Source organism: Cervus canadensis, chromosome 8, assembly GCF_019320065.1.
Source record: "Cervus canadensis isolate Bull #8, Minnesota chromosome 8, ASM1932006v1, whole genome shotgun sequence".
Classification (NCBI taxonomy): Eukaryota; Metazoa; Chordata; class Mammalia; order Artiodactyla; family Cervidae; genus Cervus; species Cervus canadensis.
Genome location: NC_057393.1, coordinates 51,221,165 through 51,234,450, shown reverse-complemented (window position 1 = coordinate 51,234,450; position 13,286 = coordinate 51,221,165). Strand labels below are relative to the sequence as shown.

Sequence of the window (13,286 nt, the reverse complement as noted above, 5' to 3'; positions counted from 1 at the left end):
TTCTTAATAGTCCAACTCTCACATCCATTCATGACTACTGGAAAAAACCATAGCCTTGACTAGATGGACCTTTGTTGACAAAGTAATGTCTGCTTTTCAATATGCTGTCTAGGTTGGTCATAATTTTCCTTCCAAGGAGTACACGTCTTTTAATTTCATGGCTGCAATCACCATCTGCAGTGATTTTGGAGCCAAAAAAATAAAGTCAACCACTGTTTCCACTGTTTCCCCATCTATTTGCCATGAAGTGATGGGACCAGATGCCATGATCTTAGTTTTCTGAATGTTGAGCTTTAAGCCAACTTTTTCACTCTCCTCTTTCACTTTCATCAAGAGGTTCTTTAGTACTTCACTTTTTGCCATAAGGGTGGTGTCATCTGCATATCTGAGGTTATTGATATTTCTCCCGGCAATCTTGATTCCAGCTTGTGCTTCCATCAGCCCAGCATTTCTCATGATGTACTCTGCATATAAGTTAAATAAGCAGGGTGACAATATGCAGCCTAGACGTACTCCTTTTCCTATTTGGAACCAGTCTGTTGTTCCATGTCCAGTTCTAACTGTTGCTTCCTGACCTGCATACAGGTCTCTCAAGAGACAGGTATTCCCATCTCCTTCAGAATTTTCCAGTTTATTGTGATTCACACAGTCAAAGGCTTTGGAGTAGTCAATAGCAGAAATAGATGTTTTTCTGGAACTCTCTTGCTTTTTTGATGATCCAGCAGATGTTGGCAATTTGATCTCTGGTTCTTCTGCCTTTTCTAAAACCAGTTTGAACATCTGGAAGTTCACGGTTCACGTATTGCTGAAGCCTGGCTTGGAGAATTTTAAGCATTACTTTGCTAGCGTGTGAGATGAGTGCAATTGTGCAGTAGTTTGAGTATTCTTCGGGATTGCCTTTCTTAGGGATTGGAATGAACACTGACATTTTCCAGTCCTGTGGCCACTCCTGAGTTTTCCAAATTTGCTGACATATTGAGTGGAGCACTTTCACAGCATCATCTTTTAGGATTTGAAATAGCGCAACTGGAATTCCATCACCTCCACTAGCTTTGTTCATAATGATGCTTCCTAAGGCCCACTTGACTTCACATTCCAGGGTGTCTGGCTCTAGGTGAGTGTGAGTGATCACACCATCGTGATTATCTGGGTCATGAAGATCTTTTTTGTACAGTTCTTCTGTGCATTCTTGCCACCTCTTCTTAATATCTTCTGCTTCTGTTAGGTCCATAACATTTCTGTCCTTTATTGAGCCTATCTTTGCATGAAATATTCCCTTGGTATCTCTAATTTTCTTGAAGAGATCTCTAGTCTTTCCCATTCTACTGTTTTCCTCTATTTCCTTGCATTGATTGCTGAGGAAGGCTTTCTTATCTTTCCTTGCTATTCTTTGGATCTCTGCATTCAAATGGGTATCTTTCCTTTTCTCCTTTGCTTTTTGCTTCTCTTCTTTTCACAGGTATTTGTAAGGCCTCCTCAGACAGCCATTTTGCTTTTTTGCATTTCTTTTTCTTGGGGATGGTCTTGACTCCAGTCTCCTGTACAATGTCACAAAACTCCATCCATAGTTCACCAGGCACTCTATCAGATCTAATCCCTTAAATCTATTTCTCACTTCCACTGTATATTCATAAGAGATTTGATTTAGGTCATACCTGAATGGTCTAGTGGTTTTCCCCACTTTCTTCAAGTTTGCGACAAATAGGTGAATTAGGCTAGCTCAAAGAACATTTTATTTTATCTAATGGAAATTAATACTTAATAAAATAGTGGTGTGTCTGCAAGTGGCAAATAGGCAGGAAGTTCTGGAAACTGTGGTGCTATCATCATCATTAATTATGAGAAGCAGTATATGGTGTCAGAAATATGCAACACATATGAGACGTGATGTTGGAAACCAGCACTGAGTCTATTTCATGCACTGAAGCTTATATATAGGGTATCTATTCTCTTCTACTTTCTTCAAGATTTTCAAATTGTACCTTGCATTATTACATCATTTGTACAGGCTCTCTTTCTTTGGTTAAAAAAAAAAAAACCACTATATCCTGGTGTTAAAAAGATTAAAAATAATAAAATATTCATGATATTCACAAATCTCCATCAACATTTGGTAACTGTTGAACTGAAACAAATAGATTGTGAGATATTTCTCAAAAATAAGATAAGTTTATGCACAATCTGCAAAGAATTGCAATTTGAGGTCTGCAGCCGTGGCAAACCACGTACAAGACCCTGCGCAGCAAGAGAAGCAGAATGCTTTCACAGAAGGAAAAGGAAGTTGGGAGGGCTGTAAAAAATAGTTCATGATGCTTTATCGCTTGAGTCCTTGCCAGGAAAGAAGAGGAGTCTTTCTTTTTCCTATTAGTCTCTGCTGTCATCACAGGGCATGAAAGCTTCCTTTTCTGGTTCCCAACTCTATATAATTGATGTTTCTGTTTATCATTTTTTTACATAAGTGTTATTATAGTCATATTTATGCATACACAGAAAGGAAGAGAGGGAAGGAGGGAGAGAGAGAAGGCAGAAGAAAGCCAGTAAAGAAGGAAGGAAGGAAAAAGAAAGAGTAGGAGGAAGAGGAAAAAGAAATGAAAAAATAAATGTGTGGAAAATTATATAATTGTATTCATGATAAAACAATTCCCTGGTGTCTCAGCAGTAAAGAATCTGCCTACAATGCAAGAGACACAGGAGACATGGTTTCGATCCCTGGATCCCTGGGAAGATACCCTGGAGAAGAAAATGGCAACCCATTCCAGTTTTCTTGCCTGGAGAATGACATGGACAGAGAAGCCTGGTTGTCTACAGTCCATGCAGTCACAAAGAGCTGGACATGACTGAGTGACTACCACTCTTCACTTTCATTCATGATAAATAGCTTAGAATTCAGTTAAACTTAAGTGAAACGAAAAGAGAAGGGCAATACTCTGTAATGGCCTATATGGGAAAAGAATCTAGGAAAGAGTAGATAATAAGAATATAACTGATTCACCTGAAACTAACAACAACAATAAATTTATAACATTGCAAATCAACTATGTGAGTGTTAGTCGCATAGTTGTGTTCGACTCTTGAGACTCCATGGACTACAGCCCACCAGACTCCTCTGTCCATGGAATGCTCCAGGCAAGAATACTGGAGTGGGTAGCCATTCCCTTTTCCAGGGAATCATCCTGACCCAGGGATCAAATCCAGGTCTCTCACACTGCAGACAGATTCTTTACCAAACCAACTATTCCAATAAAATCCTTTCTAAAAAGAGTGGGAGAGAGGAAGAGAGCATGAATGGAAAACTAAAGGAGTTACTGAATTTCAGAGAAGCAACACTTACTTTGGTAGAACCTTCCAGTTCTCATCCCATCTGACTATCCTCTCCTTTTATGCTCCAGGGGATTAACACTGCATGATATTCTTTTGTTGGTAGATGGGATCATGTGCCTATCTCTAGCCAGTGAGTTGCAGTGGAAGAATGATGTGACTTCCAAGCAAAGCATTCATTTGCCATATATGCCTCTCTAATAGTGTCTTCCCCTACTGTGTTCACATGGAGGCTACATAATCCAGATAGTGTACCTGAAGAACAATAAAATTGAATGGATACAGATGCCTGGACCTGTAGCCATTATTGCAACAAGAAGAAATGAAGACTTCTTGTATTCAGCTACTGAGATTTTGGAGATATATATTTCTGTAACTTATCCCAGCCAGTCCTGAATAATACTGCATGTAAGAAATATTTGGTTCCTAAAACATATCTCTAAATTTTAGAAAATGATATTAAAAATGACTACCTATCAAAGTGAAAGTGAAAGTGTTAGTGACCCAGTCATGTCCAACTCGTTGCAACCTCATGGTCTATAGCCCACCAGGCTCCTCTGTCCATGGAATTCTCCAGGCAAGAATACTGGAGTGGGTTGCCATTCCCTTCACCAGGGGATCTTCCTGACCCCGGGATCAAACCTGGGTCTCTTGCATTGCAGGCAAATTGTTTACCCTCTGATTCACCAGGGAAACCCCACCTATCATGGTATCTTCTTCTTTATAAATATACTTTTCACAGTTGTTGTATTTTACATCTATAAGTAAATGGATTAAGAGCCCACCACAAGTGCTTTCAACATGCTTTCTATTTTTTTAGTATCTTGAGGCATGTCTTGTTTCTTTGGGTTTTGTCATTCATTAGAGTTTGTTGCTTGCTTGATTGCTTGTTGATTTGATAGTAGGAGCTCAGATGCTTCAGTCCTAAGCTTCTTGAACATCTATAATTGTCTCTTTGTTACCTTTATACTTGAATTGACAACAGGGCTCAAGATACAAATATTAGGTCACACTTTATTTCCCACAGAATTTCCTCAGAATTTATTTTCTGTCTGCTTGAATAAGTGTTAATTTAGAAAGTCTGAGGCCCAAACTCGACACAATTTGCTTTGTCTGCCTCAATGACTACCCACAGAAGCCTTCATTTTACTTTTAAATTTGATATTCTTAAGCTATAAGTTTTAATTTTTCTGAATCAAAATCTGGGAGTTGATGTGCCCTTTTGCTCTGCAAAAAACAATGTTCTTTATTTTAGAAGAAATTTTGAGTTTACATAGTTCATTACATCTTATATTGTATTTGGACTTTTCCAAGGATATCAATTACATATGTATTATATCTCTTTTGCCATCCATATCTAAGGTCTTTTCTATAATAAATGTTTTTTTATTGTACTCTAATTCATGCTACTTCTACCATGGCTTTCATCTCTCTAATGGATTTTGTTTTTCTCCCATTTTTTTCATCTCCCTTTTAATCCTTACATCTCTTTTCAGAGGTCCTTTGTAAAAGAGAACATCTTGTATACAATATCATGGACACTGCCCAGAATTTTGTGCCTGAACTCTTTCTGTGGTGATTTAAGTAATTTCTGTCTCATATGTTTTTCTACTTCTAAAAGGTTATCAGTTGCTTTTTCCTTAAGTATATTCTTTCTTTTTATCTGTCTAATGGTCATCTACCTATTCATCTATATGCCTGTCTATCTGTGTGTGTATAAGGCAGAGAAGGAATCTAAACATCCAAAATTCAGATATACAAAAATATAACTTTATTTTGTACAGGTGCCCTCCTACTGGCCTAAGTCTCTCAGTCACAAATATTAGTAAAGAGTATAAAAGAAATGAATTGACAGACTCTCTCCTTGAGCAACCTGGAAAAGAAAATGGAAACCCACTCCAGTATTCTTGCCTAGAAAATTCCATGGACAGAGGAGTCTGGTGGGCTACAGTCTACAGGGTGGTAGAGAGTCAAACACAACTGAGCACACACACAACACTATCATCTCCAAGACCAAACTCAGGATCCTCTGAGCTCCCTCCCCATCTAGGCCTCAGCTTTGGCCTACAAAGACTGTAGGCTCTCAGCACAAACAAATCTCCTCCCACACTAAGATACTTGAACAAGTTCTAGCATAATTTCTAGCAGCTCAAAACCATGCCTCTGGGATGACCCAGGTCCTCTTAAGCTCCTTCCTGGGAAGGCTTAAAGCTGCAAAGTCAATTTACTGATCATCCCAGCCAACATCTATACAGAGATGCTGTCTCCCAGCCTCTGTAGGAGTGTAAGAACCCAATTTCAATATGTGCCAGTTAGCAAACCCAGATGGCCTAATCACATTGACCAACCTCCTTACCCACGTTGTAACTTTCAAAGTTACAAGGGGGCTGGAGCCCCCATCATTTCTTCTCCCTCATTCTCCCTTTTATGTGCCCAGTAACCTCTTCAAAGACTGAACTGAGCTCAATTTAAACTTGAATCTCTTCCCTACTGTAGTAGTTACCAAGTAAAATCTATCTTATTTCTTTTAACAAATGCCTAGCTTTGTTTCTCACTGACAGAACTCATCAAGCTATATCATATAAGCTATATTATATTATAATAAAGCAATATAATTTTATTATAGTATAGTAAAATAAAATCTGTCCAGATTACTTTGAAAATTCAGTACCATTCCAATGAAAGTCTGAAATGTTTGCATATGTAACTTAACAATCAGATTCTAATTAATACAAAAAATAAAGTTTAAGAATAGCCACTAAAATTTGAAATAATTAAAAGGAATTGCCTTACAAAATGTAAAGTTTGTCATAAAGCTGTTTTGAATAAGAAAATGTGGTACTGACACAAGGATGTAAGATGAAACTGATAGGACAGAAGGGAATTAAAAAACCAAACACACAGCTACAGATAAACTTGACATTTGATTATGAATGACATTACAAATCAATGAGAAAAGAATGAACTATTTAATATATTGATCTGGGACAATTTGTTATCTACATGGGAAAATTTTGAATTAGGTTTTAAATTTGCTCAATGCATAAAAATAAAATATTACCATTTATATAAAGATTTAAAATAGTAAAAGTGTATCTATTGTTTACCTAAAACAAATAGACTGCCAATTATTTCTCCAACAATGGTAAGTTTATTCAAGAATTGGAATTTGGGGTCCACAAACATGGTGAGTCATTTTCAAGTTTCCACATGGCAAAGGAAAAACACTTTTGAAGAGGAAAAAAGAAAGCTGGGATGGCTATAGTAGTCAAAGAGTCGCTAGTTTCTCAATGAATGAATCCTTATCGGGACTTTTCCCTCCCCTTGGGCTCTGTAGGGCATGAAAGCGCTCCCTCCTGGTCTCTCGAGTGTATCTAATTGAGGCTTCTGTTTCTTAATTTTTTACACTATACACTTTATTGTTTGTTATTCATATGTAAATGTATGTTTAAAGCATATATAAATGCATAGGAATGATGAGAAAATAAGGAAAACAGTTATTTTCAGGGAAGTCAGATAAATGTAGTCAGAGATGGAACACAGGGAGCATTAACTGTGCCTGTAATAATTTATTTATTTAAAGATCATTTGAGACAATTTGAAAAGATACCATGATTCTTTAAATGGCTGATTTACTCTCCATAACTCTCTGCATGTTGGTCTTATTCTATGTAAATTGGGGGGAAAAAAAAAGAATTAACATTCCCTGAGCTTTTACTCTGAGCCAATCATGATGTTAAAAGCCTTTACTCACAATTTCATATATTTCTGTTACCAAACCTCTATAAAATGGTCATCACTTAGGTCCATTTTATTTACAGTGAAATTCTATCTCAAGACAGTTAAATTTTTAAAAGGTTGAAATATCCAGAAACGTCTGGTTCCAAACACTGTAGAGGCGTTTTGCTAAATCATGAATTTTTTAAACGTGTCTCTGAAGCAAAGCATGAAGAATCCAAAGCTTTTATTCAAGTTTAATTTGTCTCTCTAAGTCCCTTGAGCATTAATATGGCATGAAAATACCTGGTGTTTCCAATTTTCCATGGTGCCTTAGTACAAGTTTTTAATACAATCATAAAGATTGTGTGCTAATATGAGAAAAGTTCTATAATACATTTGCCAAATGATATGGACGGTGTGCCACAAAAAAGCAGAAGTAATTTCTGAAACATCTTCTGAAGTTATTTGCCATTTTCTCCCTCAATGTAGTTAACAGGAAAATTGCCTGGATGTGACTTTGGTTGTGATGCTTGATGTTTCAGTTACTCTGCTTCTGGCTTGCCTGCCCCAAAATTTAAACCTAGAACAAGGGTTTCAGATTGACGGAAAGGAAGGGATTGGAATAACTTCTTCCCTTAGACTTTACTAGGTAAAATCACCCAGGACGGTTGAAAACAGAAAATAGAAAAATCTATTACATTTTTAATCGCTTTCTGTGACATTTTTAAAGAATTTCTCTAAAATACATGCTTTGCGGTGAAATGCGGCTGTGTCACAGGAAATACCAATATTTAACATTATTAGATGGCTTCAAAATACTCCCTAGGGTGTTCATGCTAATTGATTCTGCAGTAACAGTATATGAATTTTCCTATTGTGTCATAGTCTATCACATGATATTATCAGGCTTTTAAATTTGTGAATTTAATTTATGAATTTTAAATTTGTGAGTCTGATTGATGTGAAATGCTATTATTATTGTTTTAATTTGTACCTCTAGATCCTTGAGGAGTTAGAAAAGATTTTTTTTTTTTTGTCTTAATTTCTTTGTGAATTGCCCATTCACATCCCTCATCTACTTTTAAAACTTATTTATTTATGATTTTCATATTGCTTTGTAAGAGTTCTTTATATACCTTGGATACAGATCTTTTTTCACCATTATATATTGAAACTATTTTTTCTAAGCTAATAAAATACTTGATATTTTGTGTACCTAGAAACTCTGCCACGTTATTGTATTAAAATTTTAGCTGGAAAATGTAGGCATTGGATGAATACTCATTCCAGGCATACCACTGACTTAATTGGAAAATAAAAATCTCAGTCCTCTAGGCTTCTTCCTGACAAATTTAACTAATCAAAGTTGGGCCCTTTGGAAATTTTATTTTTTATAAAGCTACAGTAATCAAGGTTATGTGATACTGGCAAATGAAGAGACACATATAGCAATGGAACCAAAGAGAGAGCCCAGAAATAGATCCACAAAAATACAGTCAACTGCCTTTTGACAAAGGAGCAAAGGCCGTTCAATGGAGAAAGGATAATCTTTGTAACAAATAGTGCTAGAACAATTAGACATCTATTAGTAAAATAATAATATTACCCATTTCAAAAAATTAACAAAAAATAGATCATAGACTTCAATATAAAACTTCCAAAAGAAAACACAGAAAATCTGTCTGCCTTTGGATTTGGCAACGAGCTTTTAGATACAACTAATGTAGAATTCGTGAAAGAACAAAATTATATATTCAACTTTATTAAAAGTAAATACTTTAAAACTTCTGTTCTGTAAAAGACACCATCATGGGAAACAAAAGACAAGCCACATACTGAAAGAAAATATCTGCAAACCACGTAACTGATTAAGGATTTTTATCTAAAATGTACCCCAAAATCTTAAAACTCAACAATAAGAAAATAAACAACTCAATTAAGAAACAGGTGAAAAATCTGAGCAGGTATATTAATGGAGAAGAATGAGATATAACTAGATACTTATTGAGATGGCTAAAATCCAAAAACAGTGGAAATACCAAATGCTGGTGAGGATGAGGAACAACTGACATTTTCATTCATTGTTGGTTGGAATGCAAAACGGTACAGCCACTTTGGAAGCTTTTTGGACAGCTTCTTACAGAGCTAAACATAGTCTCAACATATGATCCAGCAATTAGACTCGGAGACATTTTTCCAATTGATTTGAAAACATATGTCAACACAAAGATCTGCACATGAATGTTTGTAGCAGCTTTATTCGAAGCAACTGGAAAGATATCCCTAACAGGTTAATGGATAAACAAATAGTGAATATCCATACAATAGAATGTTGTTTGCCACTTCAAAATAAATGAGCTATCAATATAAGAAGGAGTTTAACAGAAAGAGACTCACAGACTTAGAAAACAAATGTATGGTTGCCAGGGGTGAACAGATAGTTAGGGAACCTGGGATGGTCATGTACACACTGCTATATTTTAAATGGATAACCAACAAGGACCTATTATGTAGCACAGGAAACTCGGCTCAGTGTTATGTGGCAGCCTGAATGGAAGAGGGTTTGGGGGAGAATGGATTACATGTATATGTATAGTTGAGTCCCTTCACTATTCACCTGAAACTATCACAACATTGTTAATCGTCTATGTACTATGTGCTTGGGCTGTGTTTAGTCACTCAGTTGAGTCCAACTCTTAGTGACCCAGTGGACTGCAGCCTGCCTGGCACCTCTGTCCATGGGGATTCTCCAGGCAAGAATACTGGGGTGGGTTACCATGCCTTTCTCCAGGGGATCTTCCCAACCGAGAAATCGAACCAGGGTCTCCTGCATTGCAGGTGATTCTTGACTAGCTGAGCTACCAGGGCAGTCCTAATTGGCTATATCCCAATACAAAATAAAAAGTTCAAAAAAAAAAAAAAAAAAAGAGGTACAAAAGAGTTTTAAATACATCTTACTAAGGGAAAGTAATCAATCTGAAAAGTCTACATATTGTATGATTCTAATTAAATGACATTCTGGAAAAACTGCAACCATGGAAACAGTAAAACATCAATTGTATATAAATCATGTTTTTATTTTCTGTATTCTATGCTACTTTGACATCTTGAAGCCTGTGTTCTCAGGAAGGTATTGAGAGGGTATCAGGTAGGAAGGCCAGAGATCCCCAAGTGGCAGGAGGAAATAAACTGATGTTTTTTTCTTGTTGTTGTTGTTGTTTTTTCCGTCTCTGTTGATGAAATCGGTTCTGCCTAAGGCTAACCTTTTTTTCCTTTTCTCAAACTTTGGGCTGGGAATGGTTCAACAGACCAGTATTCATGTCAATTGTTTTTTGGTGGGGGCGGGGAGGGTGGGGAGGAGGGGGATGACACCTTGTGTCATCCTATCTCAAAAATGCATATTGTGGGGGAGGGGCCTGGTGAAACTCCCTCAGCCTTGACGCATTTCCTTTATCTGATTAGAAACTAACAGACATAAAATGCCTTGCTAAAAACTAACAAGCAGGCACTATTTCTGTCCCCTTCCGATGTCTAAGTCAAAGTATCTCTTTTATACTTTAATAAAACTTTGCTGCACAAAAGCTCCAAGTGATCAAGCATCACCTCTGGCCACAGATTGAATTCCTCTCCTCCAGAGGCCACAAATTCATGCATAGCACATAGCTCGCAACAGCAAACTTTCAGTATTGTCTCTCCCCAAATTAGCTAACTCCTGGAGCTGGCAAACCACTTGTCTGAAAGCATGTCTTTGATATGTAAACCAAGCAATCCTGAGCTCTTACCAACAACCATCTCCTTTATCTAACTCTCACACACTGGGCTTCCCTGGTAGCTCAGATGGTAAAGAGTCTGCCTACAGTGCAGGAGCCCCAGGTTCCATCCCTGAGTCAGGAAGATCCCCTGGAGAAGGAAATGGCAACCCACTCCAGTATTCTTGCCTGGAAAATCCCATGGATGGAGGAACCTGGTGGGCTATAGTTCATGGGGTCACAAAGAGTCAGACACAATAGAGCAATACTGAACACTGAACACCCACTGGGCAGATAAAAATGGCCTTGATCGCTTTGTTCATGAGAAAGATATCATATAAAGTCCAACTGTGACATGTCCTACAAACACATACCCACAAAACAGGGCTTCCATGGTGGCTGTCAGTAAAGAAAGCAGGAGACTGCCTGCAATGCAGGACATCTGGTTTCAGTCTCTTGAGCCGGGAAGATTACCTGGAGTAGGAAAGGGCAATCCACCACCCCATCTCAAAACTGTTAAGATAATAAAAAACCAAGGAAGTCTGAGAAACTCCACAGCCAAGAGGAGCCAAAGGACACATGATCATTTAAATGTAATGTGGTGTCCTGGACAGGATCCTAAAATAGAAAAGGACACTAGGTAAAAAATTGAGGAAATCTGAATAAACTATGAATTTTAGTTAATACTAATGTATCAATATAAGTATCATAACTGTCATACTAATAAAAGGGAAGCTGAGTGCAGGACAAATGAGAATTCCCTTGAACTATTCTCTCAACTTTTCTATAAGTCTGAAACTCCTCTAAAAAATACTCTAGTTAAGAAATGAAATGCAACCAGTTTTCACAGTAAGGGGAAATCTCAAACACTCAAAATACTATATTTCAATATCAGAGAAGAGGACTGTAATTTCTGACACCAGTTTTTAAAATATACTCCAACTGAATAGGAGAAATTATACAGAACACATTCTACTAAATATTTCCAGAACTCAAGGTGCTTACACATAGTGGAAAGTTTTAGAAACAAAACATTTATAACCTTGCATATTTGTAAGGAAAGAGAGAAAAACAAAGATTACCAAGAATAATTTATTGACACAGTTGATTTCTTGAATTATGAAAGAATATTTTTTCCCCTCAGAATTTCTCCAGGTCCATGTAATCCACAGGCACACAAAAGTTTAGGTTAAGTAAAAGAAGCCCTAGTTATCCAACTGTGTTGGATATGTTTCATAGAGTAGACATCAAGAAAAGTGGAGAGGGGGAGTGGATGTTTCTAAATGAAATCAATTTACTTACAAACATGTCTTCAAAATATCTGGAGATTGTCTTAAGGCAATAGAATCAGATCCAACAATTGACTTTATTAATCATAGCATGCGAAGCAAATCACAGGGCTGCTAGGAATGATATCTTTGGGTTATCAGCCAGATGCTATCATATATTAGTTATGTAACCTGCAAGGGTTAATTTTGAACCTGCTGCTTTGAGAGATATCTGCAAGAATTAAATGGTCTTTTTATTTTGTTGCCATTCCTCTCCCCATCTTCAATTCATAAAAGAACCTGGCATCCAGGCCCCAACAAAATGGTTATTTTAAGGCAGTAGCCTGCCATTGTCTCAGTCAGCTGGCTTCCCAAATAAAGCCAACTCAGGTTGTCTCAACACTGAGTTTCCCAGATTTATTAGCCTATCATGCAGCGAGCAGAGCGAGCTTGGACAAAAGCTATTTAGGGCAAAATAGCCACCTAAAAGAAAGAATTTAGGTGCTCACTTGTCACTACATATACAAAAACTGGAACAATACAAATATGAGCATGGCCTTTGCATAAAGATGATATGAAAATTCTTGAAGCATTTCATATTTTGGTGTCAAGGTAACAGTAACTTCATAAAAAAGAATTGAATGTTCCTTCATCTTCTATTTTCTGGAAAAGATTATGCAGTATTGGTGTTAATTCCTCTTTAAACATTTGGTAGAATTATCAGTGAAATTATCTGGTCCTGGAGATGCCTTTTGGGGGGATTTTTTTCATTACAAATTCAATTTTCTTAATATTTATAGGGCTATTTAATTTTTTATATTGGGTAGGTTATGATAGTTGTGTTTTTGAGAAATTAGACTACTGTATTTAAGATATCAAATTTGTGTGTGCAAAGTTATTCATAAAAATCCTTTATCATCCTTTTGATAGATGTAGGAACTATAGTCGTATCTCCTGTCATTCCTGATATCAGTAACTTGTGTCTTCTGTCGGTCCTGTCAGTCTTGCTAGTGATTTATTTTATCGACCTTTCTGAACATTTATCGGGGTACAGTTGCTTCACAACATTGGGCTAGTTTCTGCTGTACACTGAAGTGAATCAGCCATATGTATACACATACCCCCTCCCTTCTGGAACTTTCTTCTGTACAGGTCAGCACAGAGCACTGAGTAGAGTTCTACGCAGTAGGCTCTCACTAGTCATCTATTCCATACACAGCAATGTATGTAT

At 36.9% G+C, this 13,286-nt stretch overlaps 1 non-coding gene across 1 annotated transcript; it reads left to right on the top strand.

Moving 5' to 3' along the window:
• The first annotated feature begins 12,556 nt into the window (after positions 1–12,556).
• LOC122446902 lies at positions 12,557–12,659 on the top strand. The gene has a single exon (XR_006271054.1). It is a non-coding gene; the product is annotated as a U6 spliceosomal RNA (small nuclear RNA).
• Positions 12,660–13,286: the final 627 nt, after the last annotated feature.